This window comes from Bos indicus x Bos taurus, chromosome 15, assembly GCF_003369695.1.
Source record: "Bos indicus x Bos taurus breed Angus x Brahman F1 hybrid chromosome 15, Bos_hybrid_MaternalHap_v2.0, whole genome shotgun sequence".
NCBI classification, from domain to species: domain Eukaryota; kingdom Metazoa; phylum Chordata; class Mammalia; order Artiodactyla; family Bovidae; genus Bos; species Bos indicus x Bos taurus.
In genome coordinates, this window is record NC_040090.1 from 2,885,765 (window position 1) to 2,909,392 (window position 23,628).

General features: G+C 43.7%; 1 protein-coding gene across 12 annotated transcripts in view; it reads right to left on the reverse strand.

Annotated features, from left to right (window-relative positions):
* CTNND1 (catenin delta 1) overlaps positions 1-23,628 on the reverse strand; it is a 45,377-nt gene that overhangs the window by 21,291 nt on the left and 458 nt on the right. For 7 of the 12 annotated variants that reach the window (XM_027562259.1, XM_027562263.1, XM_027562258.1 and 4 more), the window contains exon 2: positions 838-954. The exons of 3 other annotated variants lie outside the window; for them this stretch is intronic. The gene's annotated coding sequence lies outside the window, so the exon portion shown is untranslated. Of the gene's footprint in view, positions 1-837; positions 955-1,486; positions 1,624-23,628 lie in introns of all 12 variants that reach the window. 2 more of the 12 variants (XM_027562261.1, XM_027562256.1) reach the window with 1 other exon arrangement.

Consider the following 23,628-nt stretch of genomic DNA (forward strand, 5'->3'; position numbering starts at 1 on the left):
GCGGGACAAGCCGCCTCTCGAGACAGAGGGGCAGGACAGATCTTAGTTCACGTCTCCCAGATCCGAACACCGAAACTGCGGCAGTGGTGACAAAACATACTAAAGGAACTTGCCAAGTCATAATACCAAGAAGGGGGAGAAGTGAAAAAATATTCCCACCGTCAAAGGCAGGAAATACAACTAAGGCCCTCAAATTGAGTACATACATAAAGGGGCTTTTCTACTCTTCAAAACTGTACTACAATATTGAAGGCAGAATGTGTGCCTTGGCTAATGGACAAGAAAGCAGCAGAATAAAAAAGACTACGTGCAAACAGGAGCCATTTTCAGTTGCCTCCACATCTCTTTGTGGAGTAGGAAAAGGAGCCATCATATGAAACTATAATCAAGTTATCCCTTCTAGCAGTTCGTAGACTAACCTTTAGTCGATGGCTGGGACTTCCTACATCCCTGTCATCCTGAAGAAAGCTCTAAATAGGCTCCATTTTTACATCTTTACTTATTCCAACTAAAGGCAAACATCCAAGCACCTAGAGAGGATTTGTGTGTAACTACCACCACAAATGACAGTTACTCAGAACTGAAGAGTGCCCCATACCCTGTGACGTGAACTACCGAGTTGGCTAATAGGTGGAGGGGCACCGCAGTTACACTGTTGGATTGATTAGGGATTCTCTCTTACAAGTTGGCAGTGGGAGACTTTCTGGGGGAGTCCCAGATGTACTATGTTGAAAGGTGGGTTTCAGAATAAACCCTCTATTTCCCACCCTCTCATCAACACCTCCAGAAAAAAAGCACTTAATTTTTTATTGTTAATAAACATATTTATATACACACCTGTTAAGAGAAGGTCGCAACTGATTGGTTTAACAGAAAACAGCCCAGGCTAGATCCAAAGTGTCATGGGAGAAGCATCCCAGCCACCACAGCAAGGAGGAAGCAGGAAGGAGAGAGCTGTAGGAATACGTGGAGGAAAAACAGGAGTGAGAGGAAAATAAAATATATCTAATGTATTAAAAAAAAAAAAAACGAGCAAGGGCAGATATGGGGGGAAAAACAATCTAGGAATGGGGGTAATTTAAAACATGACCTAGAATTGCTTAATGTGACAGATGCCCTTTGGACTTTACTGTTTTCAAATACACGGACCCTGAATGTAGTTTTCAATAAAACTGGATTCTGCGGTCATGTCAGAGTTTCCCCACCTGTACTTCTGCAGAGCACTAGGAGCAGGTTATAATACGGATAGAAATTCATTTACCCCCTGTTCCCAGCAACCAAATTGGGAAGAAAGAGAAAACTGCTTTTGGAACGCCCTTCCGCCTCCTCCCCACCCCTGAGGCAGAAACGTCCAGAGCCCAGTCCCAGCATGCCCACAAAGACGTTGGGAAACCAGTGCAATAGTCGTGCTGGGGAAGGCGTGTGGGGACTAGCCAGGCTCAGCCTTCGGCTTCAGTTCCCTTTCCCACGCTCCCCAGGGCCCTACCAAGCACAGACGCGCAGGCCTGTCTGCTTCAGTGTGCACGCAGCGTTCAGCAAGCACGAGTATCCAGAGGAACTGACAAGCAGGCGCCCAACAAACTCCTTGGGCTTCCCCGGTGGCTCAGCTGGTAAAGAATCCGCCTGCAATGCAGGAGACCTAGGTTTGATCCCTGGGTTGGGAAGATGCCCTGGAGAAGGGAACGCCTACCCACTCCAGTACTCTGGACTGGAGAAGTCCATGGACTGTATAGTCCATGGGGTCAGGAAGGGTCGGACAGGCTGAACAACTTTCACTTTTCAGACGCCTTAATTAATTCTCCATCACCCAGACTCCTCCCAGTGGACCAGGCCCTCAGTCCAGGAACGCGGTCCTCCGGCCTCTGGGCTCCCACAGCCACTTACCAACCCCGTTCTTCCTCCAAGTTCAAAGGCCGCTGTCGCTTTCTCAATCCCCTACAGAGCAACAGGCCATTCAAAAGTCTTTTTTTTTTTTAAATATTCCTCCCTTTCATTTTTATTACTTAATTTTAAATACTTGTGCTTACCCACTACATCAATGACCTACGAACCTTCCATACTGAAAGGACTCAGCTCGAGAGCTTCTCCCAGGTCGGTCTGAACTGTAGTTACTACTCGGGCAGTCTCCACCCTGTAATTTTCTTTGCTAATAAAAGACCAAACTACCACTACTATCGAGCATACAATGACAACATTCCCTGTTGCAAAGAGAAACTGTCAGTCTGCCATAAAATCGCTGCCTTTTGCCCCCATGACTTTAGGAAGGGTAAGGGGGCTCTACCCAGGGCTCCAACTTGGGAAGCAGGATCTGGAGACCCAGCCCTAACTTGGAGAAGGTGAAAACATGAAGAAAGAGAAGATCAGATTCCTAGGACTAAAAGCATGGGGGAGGCTTATCTGCCCAGAACAGAGCAGAAGCAGAGCTTTGCAGGACAGAACTGGACTCAGAAGACACACCCCGTCCCGGCTCCGCCACTAGCCACCGACGGCAGCAAGGCCTGCCACGTTCTCGTCTCTAAGGCGCCAACACCACCAGCCCAGCCTAGCCCAGAGCCGCAGCGAGGAGCAGCTGCGACGAGGTCCATTATATAAATGTGACGTATTAAGTTGTTTCAAGAGTTAGTTTTTATCTTCCAATTACATTACTTAATGATAATGCCTCAGCCTAAAACTATTTTGTGAACTAGAAGATGAAATTAACTGAGTCAAAGGCATACCTGGGTTCTAAGGAATGGATGAGCTGGTTTTCCTTCTCCAGAACTATTTACTAGGAGGTCCTACCTACACCAGTGTTTCTGGGACGTAGGGGGCTTCTCTTCAGCGCCTGGCAGCCATCACAGAATTACACATCTGCTATAATCAACTCTCAATTCCCTACTTGAGGCTTTAGCAGTTTATTAACAAGGAGAAAGGGAAGGTGAAAAGAACTAACAATCACTGAGTGTTTTAGATTTATTATCCTGGCAATCCTTCCAAGGACTCTAAGGTAAAGTTTTACTGCAAATGAGAAAAAGGGCTACAGGTGAAGAAATTACCCAAGGTCTCAGTTAATAGCAAATTTGAACTTAACTCCAATATAAAATGATAGTCCAACACCTCTCTCCTGTAACTCTTAAGAGGTTTATTCCCAAATATCAAAAGAAAGGGGGAAAAGAAAAAGTTTCTACTTATCTTTAGGTTAACGGGTTACCCATAATGTCTCCATATAAGAAATAAGTGGGAAAAAAATAAATAAATGGAAGGAAAAGGAAAGCTTATGTGGGGGAAGAGAATGAAGCAGTTAGGTAAGCTATAGAGGACAGTTTTCATTCCAATCCCAAAGAAAGGCAATGCCAAAGAATGCTCAAACTACCGCACAATTGCACTCATCTCACACACGTAAAGTAATGTTCAAAATTCTCCAAGCCAGGCTTCAGCAATATGTGAATGGTGAACTTCCTGATGTTCAAGCTGGTTTTAGAAAAGGCAGAGGAACCAGAGATCAAATTGCCAACATCCGCTGGATCATCGAAAAAGCAAGAGAGTTCCAGAAAAACATCTATTTCTGCTTTATTGACTATGCCAAAGCCTTTGACTGTGTGGATCACAATCAACTGTGGAAAATTCTGAAAGACATGGGAATACCAGACCACCTGATCTGCCTCTTTAGAAATTTGTATGTAGGTCAGGAAGCAACAGTTAGAACTGGACATGGAACAACAGACTGGTTCCAAATAGGAAAAGGAGTACGTCAAGGCTGTATATTGTCACCCTGTTTATTTAACTGCTATGCAGAGTACATCATGAGAAACACTGGGCTGGAAGAAGCACAAGCTGGAATCAAGATTGCTGGGAGAAATATCAATAACCTCAGATATGCAGATGACACCACCCTTATGGCAGAAAGTGAAGAGGAACTAAAAAGCCTCTTGATGAAAGTGAAAGTGGAGAGTGAAAAAGTTGGCTTAAAGCTCAACATTCAGAAAACGAAGATCATGGCATCCGGTCCCATCACTTCATGGGAAATAGATGGGGAAACAGTGGAAACAGTGTCAGACTTTATTTTTTTGGGCTCCAAAATCACTGCAGATGGTGACTGCAGCCATGAAATGAAAAGACGCTTACTCCTTGGAAGCAAAGTTATGACCAACCTAGATAGCATATTCAAAAGCAGAGACATTACTTTGCCAACAAAGGTCCGTCTATTCAAGGCTATGGTTTTTCCAGCGGTCATGTATGGATGTGAGAGTTGGACTATAAAGAAATCTGAGCACTGAAGAACTGATGCTTTTGAACTGTGGTGTTGGAGAAGACTCTTGAGAGTCCCTTGGACTGCAAGGACCCAACCAGTCCATTCTGAAGGAGATCAGCCCTGGGATTTCTTTGGAAGGAATGATGCTAAAGCTGAAACTCCAGTACTTTGGCCACCTCATGCGAAGAGTTGACTCATTGGAAAAGACTCTGATGCTGGGAGGGGTTGGGGGCAGGAGGAGAAGGGGACGACAGAGGATGAGATGGCTGGATGGCATCACTGACTCGATGGACGTGAGTCTGAGTGAACTCCGGGAGTTGGTGATGGACAGGGAGGCCTGGCGTGCTGCGATTCATGGGGTGGCAAAGAGTCGGACACGACTGAGCGACTGATCTGATCTGATATGATATAGGACATCACCTCACAACTTTGAGACCTGAGTCTCATGGCAAACATACACAGCATAAAAAACAAATTATCCTAGAGACCAGAATCTGCAAACCATTAACTAATTTTGGCAGTTAAGAGTCAGGAAAGCCTCAAGACTATAGGCCAACACCTTTACCGGTTTGCTACTTTTATTTTCAATAGATTACACTTGTCCTCACTAAAAAAAGATCACTGGGAATTCCCTGGTGGCCCAGTGCCAAGGCCCTGGGGCTTCACTGTCACAGCCCCACGTTCAGTCCTTGGTCAGGGAACCAAGACCCTGCAAGACATGCAGTAAACACCCCCCAAAAAAAGATCACTAAGGAATTCCCAGGGTGGGGGAGGGAAGCAAAGTGAACAGGTGAAACGTGCAACTCACCGATCACTAGACTTGCTGAGAATACCCTCTTTATTCTTAACAAGCCAAGACCTATAGACCCTGAATCTACAAGGTTCCCATATTCAAGTACGGACAACAGTAAATATCCAATCTCTTCTATAAGAATTCTAAACCAAAAAAAAAAGTTGAATTAAATCAGATACCCAGAAAGACCAAACAGTTCAACAATGTCAACCAGGTAACAGGGCAAAAAGTCACTTGCCTACAGCACAATCCCCACGATGATGTTCTACTGTAAACAGGCTGCAGAAACAGTTTGGAATTAGAATTCTTAAAGGTTAAGAATATCAACTTTGGAATCACACTGACTGTGTTCAAATCTCAACCCTGTTGCTTCTTAGCTATGTGACTTTGGGCAAATCTCTCTAATCCTCAGGTTTCTTTTCTGTAAAATGGAGAAGCAGGGAGAAACAAGACACACGGGACAGCTGCAAGGATGAAATGAGAGGCTCCATGGCAAGCACTCAGCAAACGCCCAACGCACAGAGGCCCAACACTGCTGCGAGGAGGCCAGTCCTGAAGACTCACTAGGAGGACTGATGCTGAAGCTGAAAGTCCGGTAGTTTGGCCACCTCATGTGAAGAGCTGACTCACTGGAAAAGACCCTGATGCTGGGAGGGACTGGGGGCAGGAGGAGAAGGGGACGACAGAGGATGAGATGGCTAGATGGCATCACGAACTCGACGGACATGACTTTGAGGAAACTCCGGGAGTTGGTGATGGACACGACTAACACTACTACAAACAGCTAACAGACAGGACTAAGGTTTTGGAGGTGTTGGGTTTGGGGAGGTGTTGGTTTGGGCAGGTGTTGGGTTTGGGGAGGTGTTGGGTTTGGGGAGATGTTGGTTTGGGGAGGTGTTGGGTTTGGGGAGGTGTTGGTTTGGGGAGGTGTTGGGTTTGGGGAGGTGTTGGTTTGGGGAGGTGTTGGGTTTGGGGAGATGTTGGTTTGGGAGGTGTTGGTTTGGGGAGGTGTTGGTTTGGGAGGTGTTGGTTTGGGGAGGTGCTGGTTGGGGAGGTGCTGGTTGGGGAGGTGCTGGTTTGGAGGTGTTGGTAAGGCATTTGAAGAAACCACTCGTCTCCGCAGGCTCCCCTTTGCCACTAGCTGTAGTTCTATAAACTACAGGCTACAGGAATTCTTCACACTCTTAAGGGTCGTGAAGTCACTCAGTCGTGTCCGACTCTTTGTGACCCCATGGACTGTGGCCCACCAGGCTCCTCCATCCATGGAATTTTCTAGGCAAGAGTACTGGAGTGGGTTGCCATTTCATGCTCCAGAGGTCAAAAGACCTGGAGTTCAAGACCTGGCTTTGCCAGAAACAGACTGTGAGACCTTGGAGAAGTTATAAATAACCCCACGTAAGCTTTACTTTTTGTTACTTTTCAGAGTTTAGCTTTATAAGATATGTAAAACTGAAGACAGGGTGACTCTGAACCTCTCTCCCACCTCCACACAATTCAGCGAAGTATATCCAAAAAGATGACCAAAATTAGGCACATAAATCTCTGTGGAAAGAGGAAGATTATTTGTCTTCAGATGGAAAACTCTAAACCCCACAAAACAGTCTTTGGGCTCTGGAAGAAACCAAGAAAAAAGAAATGTTATCTTCTGTAGCCAGGTTCAAAGGCAGCGCTGTTCCCTTCTATTTCTTCAGTACAGAATCAAAGATAAAGTTATGTCCTCCCTCTAAACGCAATGATTAGCAAAAACTTCATCATCCTAGGGATTCCAAACTGCTTTTTTAAAAGGTACAGACTGAGCCATCTACTGAAGAATACACCTGTATAAAACATAGCACCTGTAACACTACAGAACATAATCAAACCAAAAAGCATAGGCATTCTAAACATGTAAAGGTATTTATTTGCCTTGACTGGTATTTGCCAAGTTCAAACCAAAACAGTCCAGTTCAACCACACAAAGAGAAAATCCACACTTAATTTTTAAATCAAAAGGAATATATTTTGTCGATAGTTTTCCAGGGCTTCTTATCACAGAGTGCTTATACCAAAGTCCAAAGTCTAAGCACCCCACCCACCACTTGAAGTTCCACCATCTGAACTGAGAACAATTGAAAGCTCAGTCAGAACAATTCTAGTATTTCTCCCTGCTGGATAGACTTGCTCCTACACTAACCCAAACCCTGGACAAGATCTGCAATAAGACGGAAAGACGACTATGTTCACTTCCCAACCTCCTGCCAACTGGGCACTTCTCAGAATTACGTGGCCTGCTTTATGACCGGCCCAGCTTCTCCACTTAAGAGCACCCAGAAGGCTGACGGAAGGAGTCTCTGCAATGAAGGACTAGGTCTCACCGTGTCCACCACTGCGTGCACGCGAAGTCCCTTCAGTCATATCTAACTCTTTGCGACCCCGTGGACTGTAGCCCGCCAGGCTCCTCTGGCCATGGGATTCTCCAGGCAAGAACACTGGAGTGGGCTGCCATTTCCTCCTCCGGGGCGTCTTCCTGACCCAGGGATGGAGCCTAGTCTCCTGCCGTGGCAAGCGGGGTGGGGGTGGGGGGTTGTTACCACTAGCGCCACCTAAATCTAATGAATTAAGGGAGTCTCTGGTAAATCACCCTCCTCTTGGAAAAGAGTGATCATGCTATCTCATTGGAGTTTCTGAGGAAAAAAAAAAGGAAAATACATGAAACTTTTGGGCTTTTTGGTTTTTTTTTGTTTGTTTTTAAAGAAATACTCCTTGTTAAAAGGCAGCTGAGCTAGCAATCCCTATAGATCACTTAGGACACCTTAAATATTCTAGTTACCTGTTCCAGGATTTAAATGTTTTTTGCTGTGACTTTAAAAGAAAAAAAAAAAACAAAACACCTCCACCATCTTGACCCTAAATTCAGAAACCAGATGGAACATTCTTATTGCTCTTTTCCCCTCCCAAGTATCCTGGGAACCCCCCAAACCGTAATATACTAAAATGGCTAAATGCTAGGCTGGCTTTGAAGCAAAGTAAGGGTGCGGCTCTCGTCTACAGAGGGGGCCCAGGACTGAAATGGTATGGAAGGAAACAAAACCTGCTTCTCTGGAGGGCGTGTGACACACAGGCAGGACTGGTCTAACAAGTCCTCCCGATCTCTCAGGCCAGGCTGCCTCCTCCTCCTCCCCCACTAACCACGTGCCTCTCCAAGGCCTTCCACCGGACAGATAGCACTGAATTTTCTCTCAATCCAGAGAGTCTGAGACACACTGAGCTACTTACCTGTATCCCTGTTGCAACCCTGCCAGAGGCACCTTAGCCAGCCTTATAAGGAGAAAGCAGAGCTTCAGGGAGAGGCCGATAAGAAAACAAAGATAAGAAGGAGGGGCCAAAAAAAAAATACAGAGGGAGGTGTCAGACTGGAGGAAGGGGAGAGGCCAAATGCCTTTCTCCATTCTACAAAAAGTGGGAGAACAAGAGGGAGGTCAGCATACAAAGGGAAATTAGGAAAAGTCTACTCAAAACGGAACTTCACTTCTGTCTCATAAAAGACAAATCCTAAAATTAACTAGGACACCTTACACTCTTCACTACCACAGGCTAGGGAAAAAAAAATCCACGGGAAAAAAGCTTAACCTTAAGGTTTACTAGAGGTCACCCAACTGTTTGAGCTCACATTCCTTTTTTAAAGTGGCAGCTTCTCACCGACCCGCCTAACTTTCTATCTCTGGTATTCCCACCGACTCTTTTGCCCATTATTTGAAGATGACCTGGAAAAGCTGAAAGCATGTAACTGAATCACATCTACAGTCCAGCTTCCTCAGAAAGCCCTGAGCCCTAAAATGAGCAACAAGACACCGGTTCCATTAGGTTTAGGGTACGCCTTTTTTGACACAAGCAACAGAGAGACAAGTGTGAGTCTATGAAGACATCATGAGGTGTGAAGGTCCTATTTCAGCCACAGGGCAGATGGCTGAAGGAAATGTTTCGCTCTAAAAGAAGAAAATCTGACCTTATAGGGGGAGAGTATTTGTGAGTTATTAATTACTGACCTCTGCCTATAAATAAACACACACACTCTTCCCAACAACCTGAGGTAGCGTTGGCCCCTTCTGTAGACGAATAAACTTGCACATCAGAAGGATTCCGTCTCCTGCCCAAGATCAACACAACTAGTGAGTGGCAGAAACTTGAAAGACTGAGTGAATATGAACTTTCTATGTTTCTTGTGGTTAAAAGTCATTCTAATTCAAATACAGAAGGTGACCAAAAGTAACTTTTGGGTGGGGGGATGGAGGGGTGGTGACAGAGGATGAGGCGGAAGCATCTAGACCTTTGGGCACTACCTTCATTTTAAAGAGCAAGACTTTACTCAGTTCTGGAGAAGAATAGCCAGAATTGAAATACCTTAGATTTCTCATTTTAAAAGGAACAAGAACTCAAGAGAAAAGCTAAAAGAAACAAAAGAAGTATTACTTTGCACAAAATCACCTACTTTTCCCCTGAAAGGCCTGCTATTGAAATCTGGCTACTTGCCACATTCTCTAAGCAGAGCGCAAGAAAGAAAATCTAATCACAAATATCCCTACTACCATTTTTAATGTGACACCTCACTAAACCAATAGCAGAGATCGGAGGTGGGATAGAAAACAGAAGGAACTAGAAGCAGGGAAGACTGTGCTAGCCAGCATCAGAACAGAGGGGAGGGATTGTTCTAGTGGTATGTCAGCAATCTGCCTCTAGGGCAGCTGTCCTCCAGGGTAATCAAAGGCCGCTTGTGTGTGTCCTTAGGGACGAGCCAGCTCCGCAAGAAGTTGAAGACTCAGCCACCCAATCCACAAGTTGAGAAGAGATGCCTGATTCACAGCTAGAATGGAGGGCAGGGAAAACACAAAACAAGGGGAGCTGGGGGTGGGGAGGGGTGGGGGCGCTCCAGGTGCTGGTTAAGTCTAGACGGAGGGGGAATCCCTGACATCGACCAACCGCAGCCCACTGGAGCGCAGGGAACTGCCAGTACCTCTCCATACTGAGAAACGGGGGCGCGGGCGGGTACCTCTCCATACTGAGAAACGGGGGCGCGGGCGGGTGCTTCCCTTGGTGATCCAATGCTAAAGGCCTCACGCTACTGAAGCAGGCAGCCCAGGTTCCAGCCCTGGTCAGGGGAAACGGATCCCCCATTCACTGGCGCAGTGAAATGAATAAATACAAAGATTTTTTTTTTTTTTAAGAAGTGGGTTTCTCCAGCTCCGTATGGACTAAGGCATCAATTGGAATTGCCCCTTTCTACGATGCATGAGACACGGTGCTCGGGACTGGTGCACTGGGATGACCCAGAGGGATGGGATGGGGACGGGGGTAGGAGGGGGGTTCAGGATGGGGGACACATGTACACCCATGGCTGACTCATGTCAATGTATGGCAAAACCACTAAGTAATTAGCCTCCAATTAAGATAAATAAATTTATATTTTAAAAAAGGAATTGCCTGTTTCTATCCTTTTCACAGACTCAACAGATCTGCAATATATACCGTGAATAACATAAAATAAACATCTACCTCCTTCTAATATTCCTTCCTTAATTAAATCCGAGAGATCTATAAATAGTAGCAGCGCACATTAAAAAGTCAGTGAGATCCCAATATAAGAGACGGTAGCCATTTACTTAACTCGAGTGCTAAACGCAAAAGGCCACAGTCACAACTCGCACTCCCCGGCCCTCGGAGAAGCTCGCTGCCCCAAGACCCACTAGACACACAAAGGCTCTCTCTTCTCAGTAGAGCCCGGCAGCGGAGGGGCTCTCCAGGGACAAAGAGATTTCACAGGAGAACCACAAAGACATCGCCCCTTTCGGCTCCCCCACTCCCAGCTTTCTCACTTCCTGTCACAGTAGCACCAGACCACAGTCTCCCAGAAACAAACAAATACAAAGTGCTGGATTCTGGGCTGCAAGCCAACCGCATTCCAGGGCATCCTGTCTACCAATCGCCAGCCCGAGCTCCCACTCTGCCCCGCGCAGCTCCTTATCATGTTCAGGGAAAACAACCCTCCTCCCTGCCCCAAGCTACAGGGGACAAAGCTCGGGCCTTTCAGCATCGGCGGAGATATCCTGTGTGAGGACCTAAGGGCTCAGAGGGCCTGGGGCGATTTTCAAGGCTCCTTCTTGGCTAGTTTCTTCACCTGGGGGACTGGGGATTTTAAAGCTGCTGCTGGTGTTATACTCAGCTCAGCTGTGTGTGATATATCCCACAGAAAGCTTCATCATGGCAACCTGATCACCAATCCGCATTCAGTCAAGAGAATACTCACGCCTGGGAAAACAACTTCGGACACATCCTCTATCCTGCTCTCTATCACCCATTTCTACTGTTTAAAGTCTTTCAAACTCTTCGCCACAAGCTAAAACTGCTTTCTAAAAGGCCCCACAGAGAACAAACAAAAGGCAGCAGACTCCACCCTGTGTAGAGGCGGAACAGGCACCAGCAGATGCCAGAAGCAAAGTTCTCCCTTTCCCCAGGGAGTGAAGGGAGGTCTCCTAGGGGTTGCACAGTAGTTCTTGCAGCAAGAAAGGTCGACACTACAGCAGCTTCCCTGCTCACTGCTGCCCCTGGAGTGGGTCAGGGGCTGTATGCAGGTTTGGCACCTCATCAGGAAGGAAAATCTCCCTCCCTATAAGAGCCCTCAGCTCATACCAAGAATGGGATATATGATACATTTTTTTATTGTCTTATACAAGCCCATTGGGTGTTAGCCCTAAACTCCAGAAGCAAAGACGTAGAAAGAAGTCAAGCCCTATTAACCAGATTCTTGAAATCCAAAGTAACACCCTTTGCCCCCAGGGCTCAATTCCCCTGGCGTAAAGCACAGCACAAGGTTTAGGGCGCAGAGCTCTCAAACCAGGGGGATATTCCAGGCAATTAACGAGTGAGTAATACACAGTTATTTCTCATCTTCTCCCCTTCCTTTCTCCTTCTTGGCTCTGCTAGAAGCTCCCTATGCAGAAACCTGATTTGGATGGTACATGTTGATGCAAAAAGAGATAAGTCTAAAACAGCACAATTAGAATGAATTATTCCATATCTGGCTATGATATAACCAGATACAAGGAGGTGGAGCAGGTATAGACACAATAATCAAGTCATTCTAGGACTGGACAGAAAAAAGAATATTTAGCCGTATTCACCCTGTATTTCAGACCAGACAGAGCCTTGCCACTGCAAGCTCTATCACTGAGGCACACGCAGTTTGAAATCTCTTACACAGCGCTGAATCAAACCAACTCAGGAATAACTTTAAACGTTCGTATTAATTTAAAAGTTAGTATTCTTACCCAATTCTCCTTCATTCATACTCCAGGCCAAATACATTAGTGGGAGATGGTTATATCAAAAGCAGATAAAACAGCACAGTAGGAGAGTTTAAGATATCTTTTTTTAAAGATACTTAAAAAAACACACACCCCAGACAGAGAACCGGACACACCAGTATCTATGCTGCTGTTACTCCAAAGGGATACTCAGCAAGTTCTCTGCCTCAAATTGAGCAGGTGAGACAGAAAATGCATGCTGACTCAGAAAGACAGTCACCCCACAACGTGAGGGAAGGAAGCAGACCAGTACAGCCAACTGATCGCAGTTTAGCACAACTTCACGCTTCTACTCCTGTCCTATCTCTGGCTGTTTGCAGACAGTCAGAAAACCCAACCAAAGAAATAACAAAGAAGTAAGGAGAAAGTCAATGGAAGGGACCAAGACTTAAGCTGAATACTAAATGGTTGGGAAAGTATGAATCTGTTTTGCTATATAACTTCACACATACCCCTTTTCTCCCCGTCAGCCCAAAGCTGAAAGAATTGGAAGGAGGTGAAGCAGAGGAAAGAATGTGATTGGGAAAAGGTTTTGCTACATTCCAACTAGCCAACATCCCACATAGCATTAAAAGTGCCCAAGGATCCAATCCCACTACTGAGAGTTGCTAGGACTCAGCTAACACACACCCAATTCCTCTACCACCCTCCCCCTAACACCCTGAAAAGAAGCATAATGGAGATAGCTTGATGAAGGCACCAGCTGTTTCCCCCACCCTCCCTCCCCCCAGCCCCAGAGACCACAGTTCAAACTCACATCAAACACTTAATACAATTGACTGGCCAGTAGGAAGGAGAAGCCAGAACTAAAATAGCAGGAAGAGTGCCAACTGGCCCCACTTAGAAGGAATGCTTTCTTGGCTCAATTTAAAAATAAGAAACTTCTGTCATCCACTCCCCTCTGCCCATTTATGCTCTCCTTTCCACAACCTACCCCTCAGTATCAAATGGATTTCAGTTTCTTCCCTCCTTGATCTATTTTCAAATGTCAGGGAATACAGGGGAGGTATAAGGTTTAATGTAAAATAATGTCTTGGAGACTGGAAGGCTTCCTGGACTGCAACAGCAAGCGCAGCACAAAGCTATTAGATAATGTCAAGTAGAAAGCAGTCCACGCAGCATCCATCTCCGGGTTTTAAGAAGGGAACAAATGCTTCTGCTCCTCCACACTGATATGACCTGACCTCCCCAGGCATAATAGCCAGTTAAAGCACTACTGTGACCAGCCCCTCCCCCAGCCATTTCTAAGTGGGCCAGCATTAGCCAAGGAGGAAGGGAAGGAAGCCGGCACTTCCTTTTCAGACAGGAAGTAACATTGGCCCTTCCTGCTGAGTTTTAAACAAATTGTCCAGCTGAGTTTCAATGTTAACATCCTCTCCTGAAGTCGTTCCACAATTTCAAAATGGAGAAGGGAAATGGAGATGTGGTCTAAGTTTCCCTTCCCCCTAAGAGGCAAGTCCTCCATCCCATACTAAGCACTGGCAGAATCCCCAAATCCGACAGTGACATCAGTCATTTATTTCAAAACAACACAGGATACAGAGGTAGAAAGCTTCCAACTACCCACTGACACCATGAACTAGTCTCCTCTATTTCTCATACTAAGTCACCACCCATCTGAGAAATCATACAGATCTGTAGCTTAACTCAAAAGTTCCAATTTTGTGGTCCTCAAACCTGAGTGATCAGAATCACCTGGGAAGCTGTTTTTAGAAATATCTCCCAAATCTACATCCCCAGTCCTCACACCTTACTATCTAGGTGCCTCAGAATTCATCTTCGTAAAAAGCTCTCAAAGCGGTTCTGACAGCTGCTGGGAACCACCATCCTGGCCTATCCTGACAACCCTCTGCCCACCACATTCCTCTCCCAAAAAGGACACTGGTTGTAAAATACATTATTCGGACCTGCTTTACTGTTCATTAGACAGCTCGTTATTCAGTTTGGATTAAAGTTTCTTTGAAAGTATGGAATTAAATATATAGATGGCCAGAATGATACAATACTAAATGCTATATTCCAGGCTCAGAACCTAAAAGGAAGAACTATCTCACTACTTTGGAATCCTGAGTTGCTACAGTGGAGGATATCCCTATTTACACTGCAGATTGGAAAACCCAATTATTGTTTCAAATGACTCAGTTTAACTTTCCTCCAAGGAACAAAGAGCTATACCACATTTCCTAAGATTGGTTCCACATTCCATCCCAAAAGAAGTCTGAAGTCTTAAATCTAACATTCAAGACCCTAGATAATTTTAGCCCAGTTGACAATATAATAGAAACACCAGAAACTCTAGATTCACGTGTTACCTCTGACACTTATCCAAGTAAGTCACTTTAACTTCTGCTTTGAATAGCAAGTGAATAGTAAGATGTTTTTAGAAGGAGCATAAAGAGGAGTATTTCCACAAGGAAGCATGTCACCAGAGACTTAGGAAAGAAGAATGGCATCAAAAGACTGACTTTCAAGACAACTATAAACATCTGTAAAGCAGTGATTTAAAGCAACTCCAGAATTTGGGGAATCTGATTGCCGAGAGTATTTCCTGCAAAATGATACAGTTATCTGACCAAAGGAGAAGGGGACAGGAGGGAAAAAAAGTTTTCTGATCGAGGGCATCTCCCAAGGATGATATTAGGTAACAGAATGACAACTAGATAGGTATAATTAAAGGGAAAAGTAGATGGTAACCAGGTCAAGCTACAGGGTTAAACCCCAAACTGAGAGAGAGACCCAGAAAGAGACAGAGACAGTCTTTCACTGAAGGACAGACTAGCAAAACAAGAAATCTTGCAAGAGAAAGAAAGAATGGGTGATTCGAGACAGATTCCTCTGGGAATCACTATGCTTTTACTTTCCATTATGGGGGTGCCACAGAACACTGATGACTGCACGCTAGTGCTTCTTCAATCCCACCAAAGCCAACCAGGCCAAGGGGTTCAGCCTATGTTTTAACACCATTACTGCTTAAACATATTAATACATAAAAAGGGAAAACAGACATACAGTTAGTTATCAGGATTGATCACACCCCCTGATGTGCAAGACAGTAATATGGATACGGTGACCTATAAAATGGACCCTGAAGCTATTTAATCTCAATGATGAGGGCTGTGAGGAAGCAGGAACTTTTGGTCCAATGAGCAAAACAAAAAGCAGCAAATAAGTGGGGTAGGCATAATATTTGGTCATAAGCCAAATCAACAAATGTACTAAAAAAAAAAAAAAAAACTCAATGTACTCAAATGTACTCAAAAAGAAGGCTGTCACTTCTACTGTTCATAGAAATTTGACTCTGTAGATCAGTTGGTGGAGAAACAGATTTCTCTAGGGAAGAAAAATTTGATCTCAGTTTCCACACACACACAAGCTTGTTCAAAATAGCTGCATTACTTTTATCATTCTCCAAGACAAGGGTCATCCACCTATGCAGATTCTGCTACTTTGCGATTTCGTGCTGACTATTCTGCAATGGGACAAAGATGGAGGCTGGGCCAGGTGTTGCCTCAGCTCCTTGTAAAGCACACACAAAAACTCTCTCTCAGCTGTCGTCTTTGGGGTCTGCGGCGAGGAGACTGCCGGCGCTGCACAGTGCGGGAGTCCACACGGCCTCCCCTGACATGCGCACACTCATGGGCCTCTGAACGCGTCTGCCACCCCATCTCTCTTGCCTGCTAGTAACAACCAGTCTGTTAGGGCCTTTGCACTTTGTACCCTTATCTGTGTGACTTCATTCCGATTTCTTTTAAGTCTCTTTCAAACATTATTTGTAAGCGAGGCCCTCCCTAACTGCTCCATATTAAAACAAGCTCACTCCTGCCCTTGCACTTGCTATTCACCACTCCACATATTTGGCTTTATTTTGTTCCTCAATAGTGCTATCATACTCTGACTTACTGTGTATTTACTTGCTCACTTAATGCCTATCTTCCTCCAGCTGGAATGTGAGCTCCGTGAGTCCCAGTGGGTGCACAGCAGGCTCTCGGATCTCTTTCAAACAAAGATGTTTCACTTTTTCAGTGAACGCAAAAAATTAAACTTTGGAAAAGTAAATCAACATTATTTCATTTTTCTTTCTACAAATTTCTTTCTAATTGTGACGTTAGGCCCATCAATGGGGGTCTCAAGTAGTCTTACCTGCAGATTTGGCTGACCTTCAGCAGGGCAGACATTCAATGGTCAATTCTTCCCTGGTTTACAAAGCAGCCAACAGAGAACTAAACAGAAGAGAGGTTACAGAACTTCCCCCGTCCCAACAAAGAAACAGTGAAAAGAAATCAGATTGGCACCAATTTCTCCTTTAAAATAGATCACTCTATTTTAAAAGTGTACTGAATATACACCAGCTACTTTATTTCAATGAGATTTACTTCATTTGCAATAAAATGGAACCTGTAGGTGCTTTGATAAAAGTACTGAAAAGTTGACCTAGTTTCTATAACAATGCCTTATATCCTCAACCACCAGAATACATTTTGGGTTTTTCAAATATAAGCTCCCTAAAACAAATATCTTTACTCCACAAAGACACCTCTCAATACACGGCCGCATTCAGTACTGAACAACATGGGAAACACACACAGAACCGATAAATACCCCGTAAGTGACTTCCTTTTACTCCAGGAAAGTAAGTATCTTCTGCTCTACTGAATAAAAATGAGCAATTAATTAGTAAATGTGGGTGATATTTGAAAATGGGGGGGAAAAAACCTTAATCTGAATTAGAACTCAGTCTTCTTGAATCATAACAATTAATCCTAATATAGACCTAACTGAAATAACCAAATTCAGTATCCTAATACTCGAACCTTCACCACATGAGTACAATTTATTCTATTTTAAGAATTAGAAATTTCTTTCATATTAAGTGTTAGTGAGGCAAAGTGATGCCCATGAAGACCACCAACCTAAGGGGAAAAAGATAGGGGAGGCAAAAAGGTAAAGGAGACACCAAATAAAAAGAGGAAAGCGAACGAAAAGGAGAAACAGGAGAATCAGTAGAGGGAAATGTGGGTTTAAAAAACCACAGAGGACTTCTCTGGTGCGCAGTGAGTAAGAATCTATCTGCCAACGCAGGGGACACAGGTCTGTCTGATCCCTAGTCCGGGAAGGTCCCACAGGCTGAGGGGCAACTAAGCCACAACTACGGAGCCCATGGGCTCCATGGTCCCAAAAGAGAAGCCACATACTGAGAAGTCCACACACCGCAACTAGAGCAGCCCCCAGTTCGCTCTGTCGCAAGCAGAGAAGCCCATACGCTGCAGCAAAGACCCAGCACAGTCACAAATGAACACCTATGGGGTTAGGAGAAGTCATGATAGGAAGCTATAGAGAGCCAACAGAAACGAAGTGTAAAGGCTTTCCAGAACACTAGTTTCATGGGTTATTTGGTATGAGGGAAGGAAAAACTTAGGCTGGAAGAAACCAAAAGCTTCCAGACAAGGCTGCAGTTAACACATATGTATTTCCCACAGGCCACAGTTTAGTTTTCCACATATAAGAGCAGACAGACCACTTTGACAGAAGCACACTTCTCACAGGAAGCACTGATGAACTCAAAATCTCTATGTGTCTCAGTTTTGCAAATGTCCCATAAATAAGGGTTGGAAATAGAAAATGATGTTTCCTTAACATTAAAAAGTGAGGTTTATTTCAAGAGAAGACAGTAAAAAAACCACCTTCATCGCTGTGCAATTGCTTCCTGTACATTCAAAACTAACGTTATCCTACAAAATCCCGGTTGGACAAGTGAGACATCAAGGGAAAGAAACTGGTCCGAAATTAAGAATAATAAACCCAAACAAAGCTTTTTCAATCCACTCTCTACCAAAATTAAAGGAAGTTTACCCTTGGATGCTAGATTTCTGTCTCCTGTAGATACAAAAAGATGGGAGAAATTGTATTGCTGTTTTTTCCCCCTAAAGTATCCAAATCTCCTAAGAAATTTGCAGCTTTGGCTGCCACCAGCTTCTCTTCTCTCACTCACGCCTCAATTTATTAAGAGCTATCCATTCCCACAGCACCCGTACTTTGGACTACCCTGCCTCCACAACTTAAACTTGCCTATCGCTAAAGGCACTTTTTGTCTATTTAAAAAAAAGAAAGAAAAGCCTATTCATCCAGGATACCCATTTATTCTGTAATAAAAGCATCTATATCCACCACAGAGTCTCAGGTCTTAAGACACCTTAAAGGAAACTTAGTCAGACAAATGATGTTTGAATTCATTCAAAGTATTCATTCTAATAGCAAAAACGAGGTGTTCCCATGAGCCAGACAACAGCCTATGAATTTCGCATGTATTAAGTCACTTCATCATCACAACAATCCTATGCGACAGTTAATATCATTGTCCTCATTTCACATACAAGGAGATCGAGGCATAGAGCAATTAAACAATCTTCCCAGGGCTACTTCGCTAGTTAAGTGGTAGAAGATTTGAACACAGGTACCCGTCTATGGTCAGACACGACTGAAGCGACTTAGCAGCAGCAGCAGCAGCAGTCCAGCTCCAGCATCCACGCTCTTAGCATGCAGAGCTGCCCTGCTTCTATATTTGTGGCACATTTAGATTGGAAATTCCCTGTTTGGTCAGCATATTGATCAAAAAATACAGAATAATAAAGCATTTATGGCAAAATTTTAACAACTGGTGTTAAGGTGAATGAAGGATATACAGGAGTTATTGTACTCCTATTCCAATTTTTCTGAAAGTCTGAAATGTTTTCAAAATAAGTTTTATCATCCAAAATGGGGCATGTTTTGTGACCAAATTACCTGTAGGCCATCAGAGAAGACTTTGAGAAAAGAAAACTCTCGATCTTTATAATGTCCCCACTACATGCCTAATCTAAATGCCCACATCATTCCAATCAGGTTTAAGGACTCACTGGAGAGGAAAATGGCCTTAAAATGGAAAATACTGTCCCTGCACCAGAATAATAAATATTAAGTATTGAGAACAGGGTCCACATTTAATAATCAATAACATGCAATTCCAAGTAGAATGGGGGGTGGGGGGCGGTTACTTCCAAAAATACATTATACAATAAAACTAAATACAAATCAATCCATACCTTCATATCCCACTGGATAGTTCTAACTGAACAGTCGTTCTTCCCCGCCTTTACAATCTCCCTGCCAGGAGATATCAATGCCCTCTATTACAAACCTTGGAGGCAGCTGCGTTTAGGCAGAGCAATCCCTATTTCAGCGTCTCATAGCATTTAACCCCTTTTGCAAGGAAAGAGAACATGAAATCACATAGTAATAAGCTATGGCTCATTCCTTTAGGCAAATTTCTTGTTACTATTATTCCTAATTTCCCAGAAAATTAATTTGGGTTCTTAAACTCATAAACTTTCCAATACACTTTGTGAACAAAATCTCCTAGTTTCATAGCGAAAGCAGTGACAAAAAATGTATATATATAATGATGTCCAAACATACTTTATTTGAAGCACTAATGTTCAAACTATCATTTCAAGCTTTTTATGTTTTTATTAACGAGTATAAAAACCATTTACTTCCAACACAGCTGAAAGCAATACTTCCCTGCTGCTGCCCTAATATGTTCTGGGTAACCAGTTCCTCCCCTCTAGAAAATGGTTACATATAAGGTTTCAGTGGCTGAAGTTAACAGCTGCCTATAATATGAGATGAACTGCCTAGGATTCTTAACTATTTACACTATTATTTGTACTGCTTGCCCAGAAAAGAAACAGGATTAAAGAAAAATTCAAATTTTAAACCTTCAATTCTTTCTAAAAACTGTATTTAAAAATGGAAGGTAGGCAATGTATAAAAAGTTAAAACTACAGACTAAATTTCAAAATCACATAGCAATTTTATTCATCTTTGTTGAATTTCTTCCCATCTCAACTTCCTTTCAGCCTTCCCCACAAAAGTCCCTCACTGATTCCCATCGTGCCTTATTTAACCAAGATTTACTGAGCACCTCAATATATCACCAGGGCTTCCCTGGTGGCTCAGATGTTAAAGCGTCTGCCTGGAATGCGGGAGACCTGGGTTCGATCCCTGGGTCGGGAAGATCCTCTGGAGAAGGAAATGGCAACCCACTCCAGTAATCTTGCCTGGAGAATCCCATGGAGGGAGAGCCCTGATAGGCTACAGTCCGTGGGGTCGCAGAGTAGGACATGACTGAGCGACTTCACTTCACTCGATATATCCCAGACACTAAGACAGGCGCTAAGGGGATACAGAGATAAGACAGTATCTACACTCAAGCAGGTCAGTATAGGGGAAAAGACAAAAAAAAAAACAAACAGACAATTGTAATACAGTGTGATAAACATTATTTGAACTACCTGCTACAAACCTCTCCCTGCAAATTAGCAATTCATTCCAAACCCAAGTCAGAAAATTCTCTGGAAGAAATTTCACTGACAATCAAATAAAGTTTGAGGCATTTCCAGTAGGTTTAAGAATTACAGGACAATAATGAAAAAAAAAAAAAGAATTACAGGACAATAATGGTGTGCATATGGAAAGATCCCTGTAATAAAGTTGAGATAATATCCATTCTAACATATCTAGCTCCTTACAGCTTTATGGAAAATGGATTTTTTACATACACTACTCTACCTCGGAGCATGCAGGAACTCTAAGCAAGCACTGACCTTCCTCAGGATGAAGCACTCCTGCCTCTCAAAAGGGCTCAGTTTAGTTCTGGCTCTTGTTTCTATTCTCTCTGGAGAACGGCAGTGTTTTAGCGGTTAAATCCACTAACTTTATATAGTCAGAACAGGGTTTAATCCTGGCCTTGGTCACTTACAAGCACTGAAATTTTCAGCAAACCTCAGGTTCTCTGAGGCTCAAATTCCTTAAAAAACAAAAAAATAAACCAAAAAACAACAAACAGAAAGTTACTGTAGGAAATTAAATAAATAGTTCAGGCAAAATGGTTAGCACTCACTGAGTAAACAAGGTGGGGGCGGGAGAGGGAGGGCTGGCACTTAGGAACAGGGGCACCAGGTACCAGAGCAGAAAGCAGTGAATTACACCGAGCTAATCACTTTGGTATTCCAACTGAATAATGATCTACGCTTAATTTATTTGCATCCATCCTCTCTCACTCATCTCTAGAGATCATCTACCTCATAAACCCAAGGCTGAAATTGCAATTACTCAGAGCTTGTTTTTAAGATTTCCAACAGTCCCCATTTTTATCCTAGCTGAAAGAACGTGTTCTAACCCCTTTGACTCTCCATAAGTGAACCCTAAGAAAGGAATTAAGACTCTAGACACCCAAAGGAGGCCCCTACCTAGAACACAGACCATACCTTAGTCATATAACAAAGAAACCAACAGCATAGAGGAGTCAAACAAGGAAAGGAAAATCTGCAGGACTCATACTTACTTGTCATTTTCTACCCCCAAACCAAAATGAGGAGCAAAACAAAAAATAAAAGATCTACTTATTCACACTCTTCCTCTATTTCCTGGAAGAACTAGCAGAGGTGAGGTAAAAGACGAATCTTCCATCTTATCATTCAAAAGGCTCTAATAGCACACACCAGTCAAAACAATGCCTCAGTTCGTGGAAATAGTCCTGGACGCTTTACAACCAGGATGCTCACTGCAGTGATACAAAGCCCAGTGTTTAAAGCTGGACCCAAACCACCACCACTCAGCCACCCAGAACCTGTTTTCAAACTGCCTTTGTACTCGCTCCGACTCCCTCATCCCTCCCCCTAAAGGCTGAGTGGGAAACGGACACCCTGGCAGCAGCACGACCGATCCTCCAGAGATCCACCAAGAAACCCCCCAGGCTGCAGTCGAGGCTGAAGGGAGCTTTCGAAAATTTGGAAATGATGTGACTACAGCCCAGGAAACACACACGTCGTCCTTTCTCCTTCTTTTTAACTGCACTTGCTATAATCAGATGATCCAGACATTAAAACCTTACTGTAGCCCTTGCATAAATTAGATTAAAAGGGACAAAGTTCAGTTTCCTCTGAAGCTACAACCTCACAAGAATGAGATTATCTTTCAAGAAACAGTCTTGTCCTGGAAAAGAAATTCAAGGAAGTGTTCTAGTCTAAAAAGAATTAAGGGGCGGGGTGGCGTGGGGTGGGGGGTTCAAAATCAGAGGATTAGTATAGATACATACCAGTTTAAATCTAATAGCAGCTTACATATTAAGGACCATCCTGCTACAATTAGAGCAATGTCTATTGCAGTTATAATTTTGCAGATGATTCGCATTTTCAAAGGGAGAAGGTAGGGAACATCCAGTTTTCAGCTACCGAGGAGCCGGCTATATGCTTATCTAGTATTTTTGCAAGAATGTATGTGCAAAACAAAAACAAATCTTAAGATTAAACGTAAGATACGAAAGCACAGCCATGGGCCTTCAGTTCTTAAAAGATTTCTGATTTCACAGCAAGTTAACCAAATCAAAAATGCACCTCCAAAAAAACAACTTTCAGATTGGTTTAAAAATAAGAATTACCCCTGTTCTTTCGCAAACGCACCCTACACACTAGAGTCTATATTAAGTGTTTCAGCCTGACCTTTTTTGAATCCCAGCCTCTTTCAGAGAGCACAAAGCTGAAAATGTCTCTTGTGTGCTACTTTAACTCAGGTGAGCTAAAAGGCATGGCTAGAGGTTCCTTATCCCTTTAAGCACGGACACCAGACATCATGGTACGTGCAGACTGAACATATAATACCGCCACAAATCTTTGCCATCAAAGGTAGTTTTAGAAGGAAGGGGATGGCAATCCAGTTACCAAGGATCTATCTGTTTTCTTTTACAAGGCAAAGCAGGGAGGCTAAGTCTAGAAGGCGAAAGAGGCTCCCACCCACCACACCTGAAAAAGTAAAAGAGGGATCCACCCAGGAACAGCAGGGCTGAAACCGATCTGGGCGGTTCAAACTCTCCAGGGGGAAATATCACTATTTAAGCTGCAAAGCTCCCTGCAACTTTCTGCTTTCACAAATTTAATGACAAAAGGGAGAAAAAAAACTTTTGAAACATATTTAGAACCATCTGTATAACTAGCTTCCGACCCGGACAAATTCCTTTCCCAACCCACACACAACATGCCAAAAAAAACCAACTTTTGGTTTGGGCTCTGAAAACAGAAGTTTGTTAGCCTAACCTAGAAAAAAACACATACAATCAAAGACCACACCAAAATGTAAATTTATGGAACAGCTCTCACCCCTCTGAATCTATTCATCTCCCTATATTAGACCTAGAAGTTTGTTTCTGGGTCTTGAATATCTTCCTTTGCTTT